At 42.7% G+C, this 22,151-nt stretch overlaps 1 protein-coding gene across 4 annotated transcripts in view; it reads left to right on the forward strand.

The window, feature by feature from the left end:
• Positions 1 to 416: 416 nt before the first annotated feature.
• Positions 417 to 22,151, forward strand: part of MBNL3 (muscleblind like splicing regulator 3) — a 100,230-nt gene continuing 78,495 nt past the window's right edge. For all 4 annotated transcript variants that reach the window (XM_047716281.1, XM_047716280.1, XM_047716283.1 and 1 more), the window contains exon 1: positions 417 to 596. The gene's annotated coding sequence lies outside the window, so the exon portion shown is untranslated. The remainder of the gene's footprint in view (positions 597 to 22,151) is intronic.

Consider the following 22,151-nt stretch of genomic DNA (forward strand, 5'->3'; position numbering starts at 1 on the left):
CGCCCGCCGCCGTGAGGGAGCCGGGAGCTCCGAGGTGTGCTCCGCGCGCGGACTGAACCAAGAGCCCGGGTGGCGGAGGGGGGGGCGGTGGCCGGGCCGGGCACCCCCTGTGCCCCAGCGCGCCGGCCTGCCCTGGCTTGGGACCCCTCCTCACCGACCCCCTGCGCTGAAAATCTCCTGGCCTCGGGGGCCTGAGGGGAGGTTCGCGGGAGCCCGGGAGCGGGGGAAAGCAGGGGGGGGAGCGCAGGGATCGTCGCCTCCGTCCGGGAGTCCCCGTGCGCGTGTCTCTCGCCTTGACGTTTTACACCCCACAGCGGCGACTCGGAGCAGGGTTGCACGTCCCAGCCAAGAAGTTCTGTAGGTGGGGCGGGCTTTAATTTGCTTATATCTAATGATTTCAGGAGGCTCGCTTTAAAATGGCGGCATTCAGTACGCACCCCTGCTAAAGGCTCTCCCGGCACCGGGGCCACCTCGCGCAGCGCTGCTTTTGCTTCTGCCTCTAACAGATGGCATGTGCCGCTGTCGCTGCTGCTGCCCTCGCCACTGCCGCTGATAGCAGGACCCCTTAGCCCCTGGGTTTGCGCTCGCAGCAGAAGGTAAGGCTGGAGAGGAGTTGGGGTTTGCGAGAGTGGCTGCCTTCCTAGGACGCCAGCGAAAGCAAACGCCTTTTAAACTTTAGTTTTTCAAGTGGCAAGTAGAAGGAAAAGTAATCCTGCAACTTTGTTGCAATTTTAGGGCTTTGATCTTTCTTCTTCTTCCCCTTCTGCGGTTTTTCCTTTCTTCTACCTTTCCCTGCATGTTCTTCTTCCTTTATATATATATGTATTTGTAATTTAAAGGAATTTCTTGCGTGGCATATCATCAGCAAATGCTTTTAACGACTAATTTCCCCATGTTCATGCGCTGTCGTGAGCAGCGCCGCAGCTTCCTTGCAGAACGGTGTCTTTTCCCGCTCTGGATGGACACATTTGGCATCTGAAGGGCATGAGGATAGATAGATCTTAGGAGACTGGTAAAAGGGGGACTTTATTTTTAGCATTCACACACCTTTTATGGTAAGGAAACGCCGTTAAATCAAGAGGAGTAACGAAACTTAATATTCAGGTGTTTGATTTGTGCGGTGTTAACATTACGGTAGTGGACCTACTGTGTGCTTTTCTGACTACTGTCTTTTGATTGATATGTATAGCTACAACAGTGAGAGTGAACTTATTGCATTGCTGTAATTGAGGTAGTGTGTTTTAGAGAAGTTCTTTTTTCCTAGATGTTCCTGAATTGCTTAATTGGGCTCGGATCCCCGCATGTGGGATAACGCCACAGGAAAGTATCAATTAAAACAAAATTATTGCAAGATTTAATTTTGAAATGACTGCTATTTTTTCACTGTGTTGACCGGTTTAATCGATAAGTCTGGGTGATTACTGATGTAATGGTTGGAAAGCAGACTCTTGAAATAGCCATGCAGGTGACTAAGCATCCTTAATACAATTCATCCAAGGTTTTTTTTTTCCCCCCTCCGATAAAAGGCATATTGACAGGCTTAACAGAGACCTCAGATTTTTCTGATTATATTCACATTTTGTATTTTCCTTTTTGCCTATGCAAATGTTTAAATACTTTTTAAAGTTGTTTTTCAAAATTTTTCCCCAGTATGCAGTACCTTTGGGAGGTGCCTTGATGTTTATGGAAACTTCCCTAAACATAGTGTAAAAGGGCTTTTGCCCATAGCCAGCTGGTATTATTCTGCCTCTGTCCACCTTTTACATCTCTCCAAGCAGTAGAATCCACTTGCCTGGCAGACTCTCCTGCTATTAAATTTAGCCAGCTTCTGGGAAGGGGAGAAAGAGATTGTTTTGCACCTATTAAAGAGCAATGCAGTTTTCCTGCCCAGGTGCTGCAGTGTGTCTAGAAAGGAAGAACTGAACTGTTTACAATGAAATTTACTATATAATAAATTTTGTATCAGTGTTTGCAGATCATTGTTGAGAAAAGTGTGTGGGAGATTCATTGCTCCAGGTCGGAAAGGAGAGCTCCCGCAGGTAGAGCAAATAGATAGCTGCATCCTGTGTCCCACCTGCCCGGGGAAGGGGGTTGAGGGTGACCACAACCAACTTCTCCTATTTTTCGTGCTTAGAGACTTAGACCCCCAGTTCAACAAACTTGACCTCCTGATGAGCTGCCTTGTTGACGAATGACTTTGGACCATACGCATTCTTAAAAAACAACAACAACAACAACATCAACAGCAGTGCAAACACTAAACCCTGGGGCCAGAAGAGACAGACACTGGCTAAACCAGTGTCAGAGGCATTAGGAGGAAATTTTGTCAGTTAGCATTCTGCAGCTTTATACAGTGATGAGATGGGAGACCCTGTGTGAAAACATCAGTGAAGGGGTTTGCCAGAAAAAAAATTATTTTGAGAGAGAATTGATACAGTGAGAGGCTAGAGGTGGTGACTGCATGTTTTGCTCTACTTCTGAGAGCTACTTCATTTCTCTAATTTCCTTTGCTGCTTTAAGCGCTCATAATGATTCCCAGGACTATTATAAAGTACCCCTCTCCCCCCTCAATTGTCTATTGCATGCATTTGACAACAGCTGCTTTTTCAGGGGGATAAAAACCTGTGATTATGAGCTGGTATCCTAAGTATCTTTGGTATTCCCTTGTGCCCACCCTTTACCTAAGCAAAGCCTCACACAGAGTAGATACTTAAGAGATACTGAATCAAAAAGAAGAATGAATCATTTGTAAACTCACAAAGGAGCAGATTCCGTGCCCAGCTTTTAATTGCAACAGTATATTTTGGCGTACTTGCAGGAACCGAAAAATTTGGTAAAGTAGATGAGAGGGTCTGCATTCTGTTTGCTTCTCACTGAACCTCGATATTGCATTTTGATTCCCTGATATAATGAACGTAAATAAGGTGCACACGGAGCACTTGGCCTTCTGTGGAAGTAGAGGTGTAATTCATTTTTCTGACCAGTAGGTGTTTGATTATTGGCCCAGCTCTACAGTAGGAAAAAGTAACCACAACAGCTTGGTGGGGGTGGGGGGATGGTTTTGTCTTTAGAGGCTCTACTGCACTGCACGTGCTGAAACAGTGACAGTCTCTTGGCTGCTGTGCAGATGCTGACAGTGTAGTCTAAAATTCAGTTTTGCTCTCTACCCAGCTGTCTTTAGATGTGAGATGGAGGGGATGGGCGGAAGGGGGCAAGAAGCCATCAAGTGACGAAGATTTTCATTCCTAAAATCGTGGGTTTCTCCTACTTAATAGCACAAGACATTCAGGAAGGGGGTGGGATTTTTCTGTTTGGAAATAAATAATGTTGTCTGATAGGATGGCAAACAGGGACTGGGGCACAGCAGACAAGAGTAAGTTACAATACGTGTTTGACAAGTAATCTGATCATCTAATTAAAGGTAGATAATGGTCACTGCTATGTGAAGACTATCAAGTATCTGAAAGAGCACAAGGCTGTGGTCACCTTTCCTTCAGAGTTCTTCCATGCGAGCTGTTGTGTTTCCTCAAACCACATCTCATAGGCTGAACAGGTGGATTCCCCCCACCACCCCTGTTCGCGGTGTACGTAATGTCAGAAAACAGAAATCAGAAGTTGTGTTTCTTTGTGGGCTCTTTCTGAGGTGTGTGATACGCTTGTCACTTTGAAAATAGAAAGATATTTGTGCCTCAGATAAAACGAGATGGCAGTTTTCTTCTTCTTCTTTTTTTTTTTTTTCCCTCTAGGAAAATAAACTGTGTTTGGGAGCAAGGAGTTTAATTTTCATTACAAGCCAAACAACAAACAAACACAAATTATGACCAAAAAGAAACCAATTAGATCTGTATTCATGTGGGCTTTCAGATCTGAAGGAAACCAGATGCTTCCAAGGCACCCTCCTCTTCCTGAATGGTTTTCTATCGCCTCAAGACAGCCAAATGACAGTGTCGGAAAGACGACTTTGAGAATTTGGATAAATAAGATATCTATTCCATTACCAAGTGTTAATGACATCCATGTGACCTAAAAGGGATCAGATAGGTGTTTTTTTTTTTCCAGCTCATTCTAGTAAAAACACAGTATCAATCTATCATTTATTTCTACTTCGTATGAATTGGAGTGACAGTGTTTTTAAAAGATTGGTGGGAAGCATAAGGCAGTCTGGGAAGAGGAACCTTAATTTTAGGTGAGAAGTAAAGGTGTTCCCAAGTGGTCTAGGCACATCCACAGAAGCACACACGTGCATGTGTACCCAAATTAGTTGTCACTTTAGAACAATTTGTACAGCTATGCATTGATTTCTGCCTGGCAGATTATGGGAAAATACCTATTCAATTCCAGGCAGTTAACTTTTGGAAAAAGGATACTCGAGAGGAAGGAAGAATGAAAGAAAGCTTGATTTAAATGCGTGTGTGTGTGTGTGTGTGTGTGTGAACATAATGCGTATATTCACATGTATATTCACATGCATACATCTATGACACACATATATATTCGCCCTCTGTATGTACATGATGCTTTTCAAGAAACTCAAGCACAGTCATCCCAGAACTCGATAACAGCCGTGAGAACAAAGCGTTAAGGGGAAGAAAGGAGCCTGGTTAGAGATTTAGGAATCAATTAGGCATGCTTGTTAAATACTATGTCCTCTCTCAAGGCCCACTTCCATCCGTGCTAAGTTGGCTTATGAGTAGGAGTGATTTGTTTCCCATTTTAGGCAGGAGTTTGTTTTACGCCTGCACAGTGGGTGAAGTCAGAGGGCCCGGGAAGAAAGGGCCTCCAATTGAGAAAGGCAGTCTGGACAGAAATGCGGGGGGTTGACGCTAGAAACTTCCGACAGTCTATTTGATCTCCTGAAGCCATGGGAGCATCCTAGAGCCTGGCAGCTTGCTGGCCCTTCTTTTCCACTTTGGATCATTCAGATGGCCTCCAAATTGTCCTCATCGGCTTCTTTGCACCCTGAGCCTCCTGGCTTCCCCTGCACTTGGTGTGAAAGTTTGAGAAACATTTCTTTGGGCTTATGCAGGGGTCCCTGAATGTCCAGGTCCCTCATTAGACAGGTGGCTGGGTCTTCTGACCTCACATCCTCAGTGCCTGGCACGTAGTAGGGTCTCCATCAAAGTTTGTTAAAGAAAAGGAAGTGTGGATCAGTCTTTCTAACTTGTCCTTAGGTTTGGTGAACACCTCTCCTGTGACTTCAGGTAGCATTATCTCTATCTTTACGGTCCCCCCCCCCACATCGGTAACAACAGCAGCAGACATGCTGAAGTCTAGGTCGAGTGTCCTTTGGTGGCCACAGAAGCAACTGGGATGGGTCCAGGGGAGAGCACGCAGTGGCTGAGTCCTCCAGGAGCAGCCTGCCAGCCCGCTGCTGTGTTTTCTGTCACCTGCGGTGGCATTTACCGTCCCCGCCTCCCATTCCAGGGAAATCTGTCTTCAGCAACAAGTTCTCCAAACCACTGCACCAGGTTAATAAAGAAAAGAAAAAAGCACACAATGAGAAACACTGGGACTCGATGCATTGTGCCATGCATGGTTTAGGCAGTGATGAAGTCACTGACAAAAACCCAAAGGACACTGAGAGCTGTCTCATTTGCAGTTAAACCCTGATTGCCCATTTGGAGGTTGAATTTGCATAGGTGTTTATTTACCAAGATACAGGTATGAATAGCTCCTCTTTTTACTGGCTCCAGAAAGCACTGTCTACACGGTACAAGAGACAAATGAGCTGCCGTTTCAGGTCTCCCACAATCATCTTTTGTGCCCGGAGGACCATCAACCTTTAGGTACAGCCTTTGCAGTCTCCCCTTATGTGGCAGTATGAAGAGACCAAACAAGGGGGTAGGGTTTTTTTGTGGGGGGGGGGGGGTGACGGTGGCTTATTAGCAAAAAAAAAAAAAAAAAAGCGAGTAAAAGAACCAAAGAGCTTGCATTTCACCTTTTGTCTTGCAGTCTTCAACCTTCATGAGGGAAAACAAAACAATGCAAAAGAAAAGCACTGTGTATAATATTAGCTTGGGCATATTTCCCTTAGTATAATTACTATTTTTTGCTTTACAAACCAAGACAGCAAGGTGGACACATCCTGTTGAGGTGGCTGCTTTATTGCAATCAGATGTAGGTACCATATAACACTTTTTCTGAGTTGCTAAAAAATGTATGGAGACCCATTCAACGAGACCCACAGCAAGTGGAGGTCACCCGTGTCCTGGAGAAGTTGGTGTTCAGGAGATGGTCCAGTTGCAGGTGCTGTTTGGTTACCCAGCGCAGTGACATTATTCAAAGTGCTTGCCGTCTGTGATGGATGAGGGTCCCACGGAAGAGGCACGGATTCTTTTCTGAAGGGATTTTGAGAACAGTTTAAACTCTTAACTTGTTTATGCGAGCATTTTCCCTAAGTAATTGGATAGCACGAAAAAGACCTTCTTAGCTCATCCAGAAGTGTGAAGTGGACAAATTATATACATGATAAGGTCACATTTTAGGTCTAAGGGCTTCCAAATGCAGAAAACATGGGGTGGGGGGTGCCAAGTAACCTGATCTGTTTCATGAATGCCCGTGGCAGTGGCCTCAGGTGGAGACAGAGGCCACGGTCAGTAAGCATGCTGCCAGCTTCCCGAGAGCCAGGGTCTGGGCTCTGATTGACAGGCACCCCGAGAGAGGGCCTTTTTGAGAAGGACCTTAGGTTTGGGGTAGGGGCTGACTTTTGCCTAGGCAACTCCTGTGAATCCACTTCTTGAGAGTGCTAAACCTGGTTTTGCTGGGGGACTCATTTGTGTGTACTGGGAGCCTCAATGTAGTGATAATAGGAGGGCAAAATGCTTTTACTTTCTGGCTAAAACTCCTTTGTGTTGAGCTCCTTTGTATTGAGAAGCTGACAGGCTGGAACAATGTGGCATAAGGCTTGGCATTTCACACTGCTGGAAAAAGACAAGAACACCTCCATGTGTGGCAAAGAGTGTGATGATGAGCATAGTAATAAAAGCATCTAAAGTATGATCCCTTTGGAAAACTCACCACGTGCACTTCGACATCCTTGTGGGGTGGGGAGAGAGAGAGCTAGGGCAGAAAGACTGGCTCTAAGAAGTGAGTTCCTCTTCTCTGGGATGCTGGACTCTGCGGTCCTCTCCCTTACTAATAAAATAGTGGTTCTGGAAATTGATCCTAAATGAACAGGAAGCAATGGGGATAGCTAATGTCCGGTTCCAAAGGCTTATTTTACTGATGTGGCCCATTCCTATAGTCCTCAAAATGCACACGTTCAAGCGACTGTCCTATGACCTGCACTAAGTAAATTTTTTTGGGGGGGGAGGAGGTAAATATCACATTTTTTCACTGTCAAGCCTCCTCCTAGTCTTCCATCTACCCCCAAAGAAATTTCCGTATTTTGAGCCATCAAAGAAAACAGTTCAGACAGAGGCACTCTGAAACGGTGACAAGCAATGACAGGAAATGCTGGTTGCACCCCGGTCTCCTTCATAACTTCGCGAGACCACAGCTGCCTGATTTGTTTTCAGCTTCCTGTTTGGGGGGCCCTTGGGGTCAAAAGTAGCAGTGTTTTCCATAAGATTTTTTCCCTCTTTTTTGCTTTATTCCGTAAAGCCACAATAAATCTGTCACTGGACTGCATGTTTTGTATATTTTATGGACTGTATCATGTGGTTTGAGTTTAATTTGGAAGGCAGTGCTTTTATAATCAAGAGTTCCCTCCTCCCCACACACACGTGCAGCTTTAGGGGCTGGGACTGCACGGGGCCTTCGAGAGTTTATAGCTCTATTTACACAATAGTGATTGCCAACGAGGGCATTTCCTGCCAGTTAATGACCAGTTGGAAAGGCCAAAAGTCCAAATCCAGGAGGAGAGGACCGTTCATTAAATGCCACGAGGGGACCAGGGCCCTTTTATCAGAAGGTGGTGAGAAGAAAGTGAAACCACATTCTGCCCTTTGAAGAGCCCAGAACCTCGTTGGCAGAGGCCCCCAGGGAGGCAGGGCCTGGTGGTCTGGGAAATTGAGCCGCTTTTCAGGACAGGAACCAAAGACCTGGCCCCCAGATTGCCAAATCAGGACTCGGGTGGGTAGGGCATTTCCTTTTGGTTGACAACCCAGTGGAGAAGGGACACATAAGGAGGAGGGCCCCGAAATGGCCCACGTCTTAATTAACTGGGAAAATGCTCAACTCGCAGGTGTTAGAGCTACCTTGAAAACCTCCAAGATCCCATGGTTGACTTTCCTAATTCGTTGAATAACGGATCGTTGCTAAGGTGGACGAGAACTTGGGGATGGAAGGGATGATCTCTTTTCAAGGTCGGTTTCACAGGACACCAATATTGCATTTTGATTCTCTGATATAATGAAGGTAAATAAGGTGCACACGGAGCACTTGGCCTTCTGTGGAAGTACCTTAGAGGCTGAGGGCTGTAATATTAACCGTTTAACCTGAGACATTCCCAGGAAGCGGTTTTGTCCCCAGTATAATTCTTGCCTGCTGTAAAGCAGCTGAGGTGTGAAGAGTTTGGCATTGATTTAGAGCAAAAACAGAGTCAGACCGAGATTAGGTTCGCATCCAGGAATTCTGGACTTCCTGGCCTGTCCTTCACTCCTTTCACTTCCTAAGCCTCCAATTTGCCCAAATGTTAAATGTTCGCGAAAGATAAACATCTGTTCCCAGTTCTTTAGTAAATACCACCGCACAGGGGAGGTTGTGTGATACCCCCACTTCTTTGAAGATGGCTTGATCCTTTACCTTGAAATTTTAATTTCTTTCATATCTTCCACATTATTGGGGGAGGGGATGCAGGGGGTAGGCTGGACCTCTAAAATACAGGCCGTCATTACAGGCCAGACCCCTGGCTTTCTTCATGGGATTGGGTCATCTGTCACGTGCACAACAAACCAAATATTAAGTTTCATTTTGGGGTCTGGCAAATGTCATTATATGCTTTTTTAAATATCCAGTAATCCAAGGATTTCTGGTCATTACCAGCTCACAAAATAGAAGAGATTTCTGAAGTTTAAAACACTCTACAAATGTACTGTATACCCATTACTGTTGTGGCTATGAGATGAGACCTCGAAGAGATTTATAAAGAGTGACTGGATGACTCCAAAATATATTTTTTTAAAAAGTGATTTTATTTTTGAACATTCTTGAGTTTGAATGTTAAGATATGCTAAAATTTTGCGAACTCAGGTTAAAAGCAATATTCTGGTCTACAAAATGTTTTGGACTGAGAACAAACCAGGTTTTTCTTTTTTTTGAAGATTTTTTTTTATTTGACAGACAGAGATCACAAGTAGGCAGAGGGAGAGGGAGAGGGAAGCAGGCTCCCTGATGAGCTGAGAGCCCGATGTGGGACTTGATCCCAGGACCCTGAGATCATGACCCAAGCCGAAGGCAGTGGCTTTAACCCACTGAGCCACCCAGGTGCCCCCAAACCAGGTTTTTCTAAGCAGATACTCTGCTGGCCTGAAAATGAACACTCATTTATAATTAGCACAGCTGCATTTAAATAATGATCCAAGAAATGTTAGAAATATCTCATTCCAAGAGGTTACGTATATTCCATCTTGACATTATTTTGTTTAGCAGACTCTTTATAGGTTATTTAAAAATATATTCAAAAATAGATTTTTGATATATACCTCGCTCAGGTAACTACCATAGCCTGTCCCAGTAGGGTCAAAGTTAATGAAAATTTACCCTACTATATAATATATATAGGGAGCCAACATCACCTCGTGGTACGGGAAAAGTCCACTCATTCTGTCGTCAGAGTTTTTTTTTTTTTTAAGATTTTATTTATTTGACAGAGATCACAGGTAGGCAAAGAGGCAGGCAGAGAGGGACGGGGAAGCAGGCTCCCTGAGCAGAGAGCCTGATGCGGGGCTCGATCCCAGGACCCTGAGATCATGACCTGAGCCAAAGGCAGAGGCTTAACCCACTGAGCCACCCAGGCGCCCCTGTCGTCATAGTTTTTAAGTGGTAGGCAACAACTCATTAGCGCATGATGAAATCCGTGTAGTAGGTTATGACTAGCACTTTTTTAAAACAAAATTGAACAAGATAGTAGGAAAATATCAGAATATATCATGTAGGAAGGTTAGATATTTTTGGTAAGACTTTTTCACATCTAGACACATATGCATTTAAGATGTGAAATGTGTTTCTTACTGTTGCTGGCAAAAAAGTTGAAAAGTCAGTGCTCTAGCGGATGTTATTTCAAACTGGGTCGGTAATGTTTTGTCGTCTGTATTTGAGGGGAAGGTAGGGTTCTGACATACTAAGCAAGGTTCGTTCACTACCTTGACAGTCACATGTCTGTTTTGCAAACTGCCAAATGAGACATATTGCCGTTGGAATGCCTTAAGGTTTAATGTCTGTGGATTTTTAGTCCTAAGGAGATGCACTTTGTGTATTATGTATTTACCAAGTGGTATTCCTAAAACATGAGACACAGAAAAGAGTGCTAGCTGGGAACCCAAGGTAGAAAAGGACATCTTAAGGGTAAAAACACACATACAGATACACACTAAAAATCTTGGGATAGTTGGGCCTGAGTTGCTTCTAGTAGGAAAAGAATGTCAAGAAAATTTAAATGAGGGAAAAGCCCACTTCATTTTAAGATGAGTTAAATGTAAGTTAAAAGAGTTCAAAAATTTCTTTTGACTTTTTAGAAATCAAAAATGGTCCCATCCAGAGAGAACATATTTGCAAGAAGAGAGCTGATTTTTAAACAAATATAAATGTACACATTTACCATAGATTTGGAAGAAAACCTGAGCATGGTTATTTTTTTCTGCAACGAACAAATGCACACACTAAATGAATTTGAAAATTGTGGGCGGGAGGCAGAAGCCAAGCGTCTGTTAAATATACCAAGGATATTGATGCAAATGATTACACAAATAGAGAAGACAACAGTCACATAGCCTTTCTCATTACTATTTTATACTAATGAGAATTAAGCCCAGTAGTAGAAAAGAAAAAGATTTACTCACAGGAAGTACTGAGTGGGGTCTCTTAGGAGATTGGAAACATCCTTAGAAGCCTGGACAATCTCTGCATATTCCTTTGACTTAAATAATTGTTAGAGGGGAGGAAAATATTGCCTTCCGGGGCACTTGGAGTCTCCAGTTGGAGCCTAAGGATCTTGTCTTCACCCCTTACCCTCCTGATCCCCCCCCACGCCCCCCTCCGCCGCCCTCAGCTGCCTCCCAGTGTCACTATATCTTACTACTGCTTTCTCAACTCTGAGAATCTGAGATGAAATTAGGCTTTTCATCATAGACATTTAAATGTTAAACTCAAGTTACTGCTCTGCAAATAAAATACAATCTCAGTTCTAATGAGTTGGTAACTAAATTCTGTCATTGTAAATGAGTCTCCTCTCTCTCTTGAGATACACCCTATTTCAAACTTAAGAATAGAAAACGACACAGCTAATGGTTGTGTAATTAGCAATCAATTGATGAAATGAGATGTAAAACAAATTAAGCACAATACTAAAGTGTTACTCCATCATTCCCGCCCCCCCCCCCAAAAAAAGAAACCCGCCAGAAAACCTGGTTACATACATTACTGTATTGACAACGAAAAAAACCAACACAACGCTGTTGGGTGAACCTGCGAAAATTTCTAGATCCTGGGAGTGACAGCTTTTAGCACCTTTTTATTCTGTTCATTAAAGCTCTTTAGAAAGCACAACTATATATGTTTTTAGGCTGGAGAATAACTTGGTTTACAGCATCGATTGCTCCATAAACAACATTTACAGAGTAGCCTGGAGTAGGTGTAATAAGGTGTGAGCATCTAGAGCATGAGTTAGTCAGGATTTCCAGCTGCAGTAAGCATATGGTTGGTCGTGTGTTTCAGGCAAACAAAATTAGTCATTGGTTTGGGGTGTCAGCTCCTTTTTTTTTTTTTCACCTTAGCCTTCTGGGTTTTTGGTTCTGGAATATTTGGCAAATGATTAGTGATAAGAAAAGGCTATGTAAGAAGGTATGCGAAAGCCAACTAAACCCCAGGCTCTTGTTCACGTCACGCAGCGTTCTCCCATTTCTCAGTGTGTCTGTGAAATATTTTGATCCCTCACATGACACGTCTGCCAAATTACCTTTAAAACTTTGAAGTAGACAGAGGATTCAAGACCTTCAGCGGGCGAGTTCCTTTCATTTATAGTGAGCAGAATTTTCCCTCAGAAGGCATTGAGACCATGAGGGCAAACAGACTTCTAGAACGAAGAAGGAAGATGGAAAGGAAGAAAGAAATGCTAGATTTGCTAGTCTTCTTTTTTAAGATTTTATTTCTTTATTAGAGAGAGCGTGCACAAGCAGGGGGAGGCAGGCAGGGGAAGAGGGAGAAGCAGGCTCCCTGCTGAGCAGGGAGCCAGATGTGGGGCTCAGTCACAGGGCCCTGTGATCAGGACCTGAGCTGAAGGCTGACGCTTAATGACTGAGCCACCCAGGCGCCCCTAGATTTGCCAGTCTTTTGCTGGGATAATCCCTTATCACATAGTCCTCATTTTTGTGGAACCGTATCAGCCAGAAGAAAGGGAGGACATTGATACCGCTGTTGGCTTATCCATGAGGAAAATCCCTTGGTCTGAAGCATTGCCGCCATTAGCAGGAAGCCTGCCATGATTAGGCAGAAGGAAAGCAAAAGCCTGGTCATCTTAGTTCGAGGACAGGAGCCAGGACAGGAGCCCCAGCTCCTACTGTTCCTTCTGGTTGGTAACAATTCAAACCCAACCCAACCCTCCTGAAAGGAGAGGTTGGTTTGTTTTGAAGTGAAAATCAGCTGGGTCTCCTTGGGTTCCTATAAAGAGAATAGTGTGAAGTACGCCTCCAGACTTCTGAGGCAGCCTGCTTTTAGCTTCCTAAAGCAAAGCTGATTTGGGAAACAGGAAGTCAGAACATCAAAGCAACGACTATTGCTTTCTTTTGTGGCACTAAGGGTCCCTTTCTGATATGCTCGGGGGAACAGTGGCAGACACCGTCACTAGGCGACATGCCAAGGGCCTGTGACTTCCCTGGACATGTCCTCATGCTGGCAGGCCCAGACGGGGTGACACAGGCTCTCGGAGTTCTTGAGTGGTGGCTTTTACTACCACCTTCACCTCCAGGAATGTCTTGGACTTTTAAATCAATCTTAATATCCGCAGGCAGGAGTTTATATAGGAATAAAATTTGAACCCCCATTTTCACACCCAATAAAAAATCCTATAATAGGTGTTTATTTAGAGTCAGCTGACATTTATCAAACAATTACTATATGCCAGATGCTCTGCTAGGTGCTTTCTTTCTGATATGATGAAATTTCCTTTAGTTCTGAAATACCATGAGTTCTAACCCGGCAAGGACTCTCCTTGGCATCTAATAGTAATTGGGCTAAAAATAGCACCTTCAGTTCCTTGCTCACTTTTCAATACCACACCCCCCCCCCCCCAGCACATGATCATTTCTTCTTTGTCCCTGTTCTCTTCATCTACTCCAGGACCAACTCGAGTCCCATGGGCAGCCTCTTCCATCAGCGAAGGCATTTGTCTCCTGGATCTGGCACTCATCCCTGTAGAACAAAAACACTGGTTTTGCTCTCTGGTGGCTGGTGCTGCAGCCAGATAGGAAGTATCCGGGGATGAAGAGTTAAGACATCAGGACAATTATGTTGAGTGAAACAGCGTATAGAAAGCCCCAGAACAAAGTTGGTTCGAACTTGTGTGCAAGGCAGAGAAAGTAACCCAGCAGCCATGGGAGTCCCTCTCTCACCTCTAGGAGTGGCCAAGGCAGCCTAAGGAGGAACAGGAGGAGGAGGAGGCGGGAATTGGGGCAGGGGAGGGCGGGGGGGGGGGATGATAGGGAGGAGGAATCTCTGTGATTAAGGAAAGAGTGCTGTTGTGTGGTTAAGGCAGGAGTGACTTAGATCATGCTTACTGGCTGGCAGGGAGATGGAGGTGAAGCAGAATTTGATCTTTGATCCTCCTTTCGTTCATCAACTATAGAACATTAATATAGAAGTGTCTGTAAATGGCTAGATATGTATAGCATGGCCCCCTGCTCGTGTTAATATGCCCAGTAGTACTTGTGCAGCCGGATTACGAAAACCATGAGGAACTCTCGCGATTATTCTTTTTGCCCTTAAGGTATAGGATTAGGCTTGTCACCAAATAAATAAATAAATAAATAAATAAAAATAAAATAATAGGGCGCCTGGGTGGCTCAGTTGGTTGGGCGACTGCCTTCGGCTCAGGTCATGATCCCGGACTTCCAGGATCAAGTCCCGCATCAGGCTCCCAGCTCTTTGGGGAGTCTGCTTCTCCCTCTGACCTTCTTCTCTCTCATTCTCTCTCTCACTCATTCTCTCTCAAATAAATAAATAAAATCTTTTAAAAAAATAAAATAAAATAATAAAAATTAAAAAAATATTTTAAAAAACTGGGATGGGGCGCCTGGGTGGCTCAGTGGGGTGAGCCTCTGCCTTCGGCTCAGGTCATGATCTCGGGGTCCTGGGATGGAGCCCCGCATCGGGCTCTCTGCTCGGCAGGGAGCCTGCTTCCCCCTCCCCCTCTGCCTGCCACTCTGCCTACTTGTCTACTTGTGATCTCTCTCTCTCTCTCTGTGTCAAATAAAATCTTTAAAAAAAAACTGGGATAGGTTGGAACAAAACAAAACAAAGACAGCAGAATTCAGCCAAAATAATAGATAAGAGATAAAATCGTTTTTAAATGTCACCTCTCGGTGCTACTGAATTCATGCTTATGTGACTGACATCTTTCTATAGGTGGGGCTCCGGGAAATGAAAGTCAGGTGGGGAAAGCTGTAAAGAATAACAAGGATTGGACTATAACTGCCAAGATTGTGCTTTCCCTGTATGATTTCCTTTTAGACTAGGATCCCGTGTCAGTTCTTCATAAAGTTAGAAATTTCAACACGGGCAGCAACTTCCCTGTGTTGCGTCTGGCAACTTCCGGTTCTCGTGAATTTTCTCTTTTACCGTGTAATTCAAAATATAAGTCTTGGGTCCAGATTCAGTTCTCCTTACTGTGGCCACCCTCCCCAATTTCCCTTTCAAAACATATCTTATTCTTTCTTTCTCAGCAGCTGATGGTTATTGGTGCAAAATATCTTGAATGTAAATCTTGTACGTAATGTCTGGGTTGCTGTTAATTCTAGTCAAAGAGAGAGGGTTGTTGCTTTGAGGTTCTGCAAATGCTTTTTATTCTAAAGGAGAAATGATGCAAATTTGGCAACATGTTGAAAAACTTAAATTTTTGAAGTTATTGTAAAGGTACTAATTATCTAAACCTGGGAATTGATGTTTAAAATGAATACCACATCCCAAGGATTAAATTACATTAAAGCTATATTCCCTACCCCTCTCAAAATGTGTAAATAGATACAAATGTGTATGTGATAGTGTATGTAAATATACGTAGATATAATTTTATAACTTCAACTTTTGTTTTTTTTAATACTACATTTCAAGTCACTGGGCAAACACTACTTGTTGATAAGAATTTAAGAATATTCTATCAACCGGCATCAAAATAGTTGCATCACATCTTCCTTCCAAGAGAAGATACTGTGCAAAATCACCAGTAACTTAGATTAAAAGACACTCCTCCCCAGGAAAAAAAAAATGTTCATTAAATAGATTTCTAAAACAACTGGGAAATCTTTGCTTTTACTTTCCTGTTTACGATTTCTAGTTTAAATGTCTTCCTTACCATTTAACACTGGAGAAAATAGATATCTAGAGTATCCTAAATCAAGAAGCAAGCCAGATGATTTTACATTTAAGTTAGTGAGGATATCTTTGTACTTCGTTCAAGTAAAAATATTCAGCAGATCCAAACTTATAATGATAGCATGAATGGGCTTATTCAGTCCGTGATCAACAATTTTCAACTCCTTGCTTGGTAATTGGAAGGACTGCACAGGAAGGCAAGTTCATATGGTTGGTTGAAATTAAGGCTATTGTGTTGAGGGAATCAAACAGCTTGGTAATCAAGCTGTGAACTCTGTGCCTCTCTTAACTAATTAATTTAGTCTGATACCTCTTCAAAGGTCTTGTTCCATGTTACCAATTAACCACACCTCTTAGGCATCTCACCTCTTCCTCCAGGGTCTGCTCTCTGGTTTATTATTATTAAAATTACTTACTGGATTTAGTAAAAAAGTTGGATTTGCAAGTGGGTCCTTTTTGGGTTTGATTAGTATCGGTGATAATACCTTCTCAGAGTCCTTTTGCACAGCAAAATTGTATTTTTTTTAAACAGTGAGGCTTGCACACTGAAGTTAAAATTAAAATTGTTGATAATTAATATGAAAATAATTAAAATGAAAATAATCTGGAAAAGTGCCTGCTTCCCAAAAGTCAGTACCATGTTATCTTTGTGCGTATGTATGATTAACATTGTAATAAATACCGAAGAAATGATGACTTGTTTGTTGAGCTTACAGTGGGGAAAATTTCCAGTAAGGAAGACAAAAGTGAGTGATGGGAGAAAGCCTTTGCCTCCACTTCTGCCCAGCTGTGTTCTCTTGGCAAGAATTTGATTCTTTTGGTATTCGAATTGAAAACTGTAGCCTTCTACATGTAGAACTGTTGGCACAAAGGGGGAAGGAGGCCAATTTATCTGGCTCCAGTCAACAAGCTACACAAATTCATATTTTTTTAAAAAAGCAAATATGCAAAAAAACACATGGGGAGAAATCAGGTATACCCATTGTGTGTGACTTTTACAATTGACTTCCTATAGCATATCAACCCTGGCATCCCTCCAAAGCAGGCTTTGACCACGTGATTGCTATACCTATAACCATGGAAAATTGCTTGGGCAATAAAATGTATCAGACATCATGTCTTCTTTTGGTTTGGAAAGCATATTTACAGGCTACGTGTTTATTAGTTTATTATAGGGCATCCTAAGTGTTCAGTGCCTTCCCTCTGACACATATGCACACAAACACACACAGGAACAGTTTGACATTCATTCATTCATTCCTTTATAGTTCTGACTTGTATTTAAACCTGAGTTCTGTAGTAGATTGCAGTGGTGTTATAAATCTCTAACAGCTGTGGATCTTTTGCAGTTGTATCATCCCATATAATATCTGGCCTAAAATCAATCAATTATACCTTTTTATTTAAATTTAATGTGAGGTGCGCCTGGGTGGTTCAGTGGGTTAGAACCTCTGCCATTGGCTCAGGTCATGATCCCAGGGTCCTGGCATCGAGCCCCACATCGGGCTCTCTGCTCAGTGGGGAACCTGTTTCCCCCCACCCCTCCACCACCTGCCTCTCTGCCTACTTGTGATCTCTCTCTCTCAAATAAATAAAATCTTTAAATTTAATGTGAACCATCACCAGTTTTTAGTACCAGAGCACGCCTCACTATAGAATAATCTACTAGGGCAGAAAAAAAAAAAAAGGAAAGGAGTATTAAAAAGTGATAGGAAGAGATGATATAATCTTGTGCTCCTTTTTAAAAGTTTATTTATTTATTTATTTATTTATTTATTTATGTAAGCCCTACACCCAATGTGGGGCTCCAACTCACACCCCCGAGAGTCACATGATCCACTGACTGAGCCAGCCAGGCGCCCTGTAGGCTTTTCTCATGGAGACAGTTCCTACTCCGTGACAGGCACTGTGATAAGCACTTTGCACACATCCTCTCATCTCATGCTCACTGGGACCCTGTGACGTTGGTGTTATTATTTATCTCCTTTTTACAGAAGGGGAACCCGACACTCAGAGAAGTTAGTAGCATGCCCACAGACATTCTGCTAGTAAATAGCAGTGTCAAAACTTGAACTTAACCCTGACTCCACCGTCTATGCTTAAAGTCTCTGTGGTTATATTATAGAAATATTTTTTTAAAAGATTTCACTGGGAAGTTGAGTGTGCCGTCTGTGTCTTTTACAATGCATTAGTGACCTTAGACTGAGCGCTGGATAAGGACAGTGCTGCTGGAATGAAGTAAACATCTGGAATGACCCAAAGCTGCAGACTTTCCAAGTTAGAGAACCATAAACTCTTAGAAGTGGAGGGGAGAAAGCATCATTCAATTAACAGCGCCCTTGTGCAGGAGAAGTCTGCTCCACACACCACTGTCGGTAACAGTAACCAGACTTCTAAAAGTCTTATAATGGTGAGATATACTAGTATTCAATAGTGGCGGTGCCTGATATCTTTATAGCAATCTTTCGTTTAGGAGATTTTAATGTAAACTCTGCTGAACGCATGCAGCGATCACAGAATATTTTAAATCCTGGCTTGATTTTTCTGTTCTTTGACCTCCCAGGACTCTTCTGTTTCACTTTCCTTCCTATCCCACTTGTTGCTTTTTTTCTGTCCCTGTCTTTCACTTTCCTTCTTTTCTTTTCTTCCTTTCCTTTCTTTCTCGCTCTGCATTGGTTGCATATTCAACATACCCTTACTGAGCACAGTCCATGAGTCATCTGTGTTTCAAGGTGCCGAGGATAGAACCCTAAGCAAGTATTCAAACAAGTTGTAATCTTAAGGTAAAGAACCTAGATGTTATTCTACAAAGACTTTCAAATGTAGAGTAACAGCTAAACTCAGGGGGTTGTGGATCTATTTTCCAAGAGAGGCAAAAATAAATAAATAAATACATAAATAGAGGCAATGGCTTGAGACAGCTTTGGACTCCCACTAATTCTGTCACCTTTAAGGAGGAAGTTGATTTCTTGCATGAAGACCCACACTCACCATCTCTGTTCTTTGTGGTGCCTCCCTTAGTGGTCCCACCATGTACTGGGCACTTTGCCATGGCACCCTGCATGGAGACCAAATCTTTGTTTTCCCACCAGCTAATGCAATGTCTTGCATACAGCAGGTGCTTACTACTTCCGTAGTTTAACAAGTATTTGTTGAGAATTTAGTACCCATAATGTATTGAGCCAGTGACAAGATGAATAAGACATGTCCCTGAGGTGCTCACGGTGAAGCAGACAGCTGATCTCAAGTTCTGCTATCCCATGACAAGGGTTGATCTGGACATGAGCAGACATGATTGATGGGGACGCTGAAACCCTGAGCAGAATTCTGTGCTGGATCTAATTCATGTGCTCATCTGATATGCACATCCCTTCTGTGACATTGTCCCCTGCATCTGAACCCATCCAATAAGAAGGTACTCATTTCCTTTTTAACAAGACAGGGAAGTTAATCTGCATTTTCCTAATCTCTAATGTCTGCATACTTGACTTCAAATCTATGAATACCATGTAATTAATAGATTTCATTTGTAAATAAGACTTAAGTGGAGCTGTTGTTGATAATGCTTGGCACCTCTAGAAATTATATCTTCATGGAACTTTGAATAACCTTTACAATGATTTATTTAGTAAGCTCTACACCCAGCATGGGGCTTGAGCTCAGGACCCTGAGATCAAGAGCTGTATGCTCTACCGACTGAGCCAGCCAGGTGCCCCAAACTTGACAGTTTTTTAAAAAATTACTTCAATTCATTATGTGCCCAAATCCCTAGTAACAAACCTATAACTCTCAAGTGATGTTTATGCATTTTTGTGCCCACGGGAGGCAGGACAGGGTGGAGATGGACAGCAAGTATTCTGAATTTGATCTCTGCTTTACTACTCAGCCACCGTGTGGTCCTGGACCAAGTTATTTAATCTTTCTGTGTCCCAGTTTCCTCATCTGAAAAATGGGGACATTAGAGGTGCTTGGGTGGCTCAGTCAGTTAATCATCCGACTCTTGGTTTCGGCTCAGGTCACGATCTCAGGGTCATGAGATCAAGCCCTACAATGGTCTCCACACTCAGCACGGGGTCTGCTTGTCCATCTCCCTCTGCTTCTCCCCTTCCTCATGCTTTCTCTGTCTCTAAAATAAAGAAATACAATCTTTAAAAAAAAAAGAAAATGGGACAATAACAGTACTGGCCTCACAGGATTGTTATGAGCAATAAATGAATTAATGTATGTGAAAAAGCTAAGATTCGTGTCAGACACATAGTAAACACTGTGTACATTTGCTGTTATTATATTTTCAGTTCGACTGCAATTACACGCTCTATTCTGTTTTTCATAAATCATATATACTCCTCTTTAAATGGCATACAAATCACTGGAGATAGATGTGAAGGTTTCTCTTACATGGAGTCTCTAGTCCTTTGAGTCTTTCCATAAGAAGAGCCAAGTAAGTTCACAATTCTGTATACTAGGAAATGAGAGGCCAACTTTGACATTCTTTTCTGCTCCTGCTCCATGGCCATAGAGTTTGACAATGAATTACACGACCATCACCTATCAGCTTGGTAAAATCTCCTTAGCTCACATGTTATCCCATGCTAAGGGATCAGTGCTTTTCGAAAGTTCGATGTGTAGCTTAGAAGCTACAAGAAATAAAGCACACAACAGAATTGGATTTACACTTCTTGTCTGCATCGATGTTTGCCAGCCTTGTGATTTATGTACCTGTTTCTTTAGTCGACCAGTAACATCTTTGGCAGGATGCTGTCTGGGGGCCGACATTTAATGGTGAGTTTCAGTCTCCTACTGCTGATAACTGTTTTTGGCAGTGCTCCAGAATTCTGCATGGCCAAGACAAATTGACAAATACAAAGTCATTTAGAATAACAATGAATTAACACTGAGATTACTGTTGGCCTTTCATCTTTCTGTATTGTTTCCTATTATTTCCAGGGCAGTGATGATACAGTCATTTTCAGGATGAAGCACAGGAGAAAAAATGCTGAAAATGGCATGGAGCTGTGAAGCCTATGCTAAGTGCAGCTTACGTAAGCAGTTAAGTTGGGTTTAGAAATTCACCAACAGGGGCACCTGGGTGGCTCAGTGGGCTAAGCCACTACCTTCGGCTCGGGTCATGATCTCAGGGTCCTGGGATTGAGCCCCACATCGGGCTCTCTGCTCAGCAGGGAGCCTGCTTCCCCCTGCCTCTCTGCCTACTTGTGATCTCTCTCTCTCTGTCAAATAAATAAATAAAATCTTTAAAAAAAAAAAGAAAAGAAAAGAAAAAAGAAATTCACCAACAGCCTTTATAACCTACTGTAATTATCCGCAGAAATCAACATGTGTTCAGTGACTAACTCTCCAGAGCTTTTATTAAGATAAATAAACAGAAGCAGCACTAACCAGTTCCCTTGCATTTCCTAATCTTTGGCATGCCTTTTGGTCGTATTTTAGACTTAAGGAGGGCTCTGTCTCTCCTGAGGAATCCAAACTATGCCTTCTCCTCTTTGGCTGGCTGGAAAATTTAGCTCTCCCTCTCGCTGATCAACTTCAGTCCCAAGCTTGTCTATATCCCTTTACATTGTGCATATGTCAAGGGATCTGAACATGTGGTATGTGTTAGCGAGCACCTCACACAAAATAACAGTGTGATAGTCCAACAGTATGCCTCGGTAGATTAAGATACTTACCGGGATACTGCCTTACTGGTTGGAACATAAACACTGACCAGAACACCCTTTCCACTGCACACTTCCTGGACAACCCCCCGCCCCACGGATTCAGCAACAAAAATGTAACCAAGTGCCCAACATATCCTTCAAGACATGACTGGTGTTTCTAACCGCAACCCAGCATTATTAGAAAAAGCATTTCAGAAGAGATCTACTGAGCCTGATTAAAAGAGACAAATATTAATGTTTAAAAGTTCTGGTTTTTGAAATCTCATTTTTATTGATCTCCTCCTTGCCTGACTGTTCCAATAAATGAGGTGTTAATATGATAAGACCTCAATGTGAATTTATGGACTTTTGTAATATTTTCATAGGCCAAAAGTATTAATAAAAATTACTTGTCATTGAAATTATGGTGTTGAGCAAATATATTTTGGGATCAGAACCAGGATTGTAAAGAGGTAGCTACTTTCAGTGAAAGTACTTCCAAAGTCATAGAGTTAGGGGGCAGGGGAAGAATATAGAATATTAATCTCCTGTGTTCTCTTTTTAATGAAATCTAATTGAAGAATTATTTTCTCACCTAATAATAGTCTAAGGGAGTCTGGTGTAGAAGAGTCTAAAAGGAACAGGCACCACCACTTAATTTTTGCATGCACGCCTTTTTTTATTTCATAAATACGCATTTGTATCTGGAGGGAAATTATTTTCTTTCATCAGTATCCTACATGCTTCAAAAAT

This window comes from Lutra lutra, chromosome X, assembly GCF_902655055.1.
Source record: "Lutra lutra chromosome X, mLutLut1.2, whole genome shotgun sequence".
NCBI lineage: Eukaryota > Metazoa > Chordata > Mammalia > Carnivora > Mustelidae > Lutra > Lutra lutra.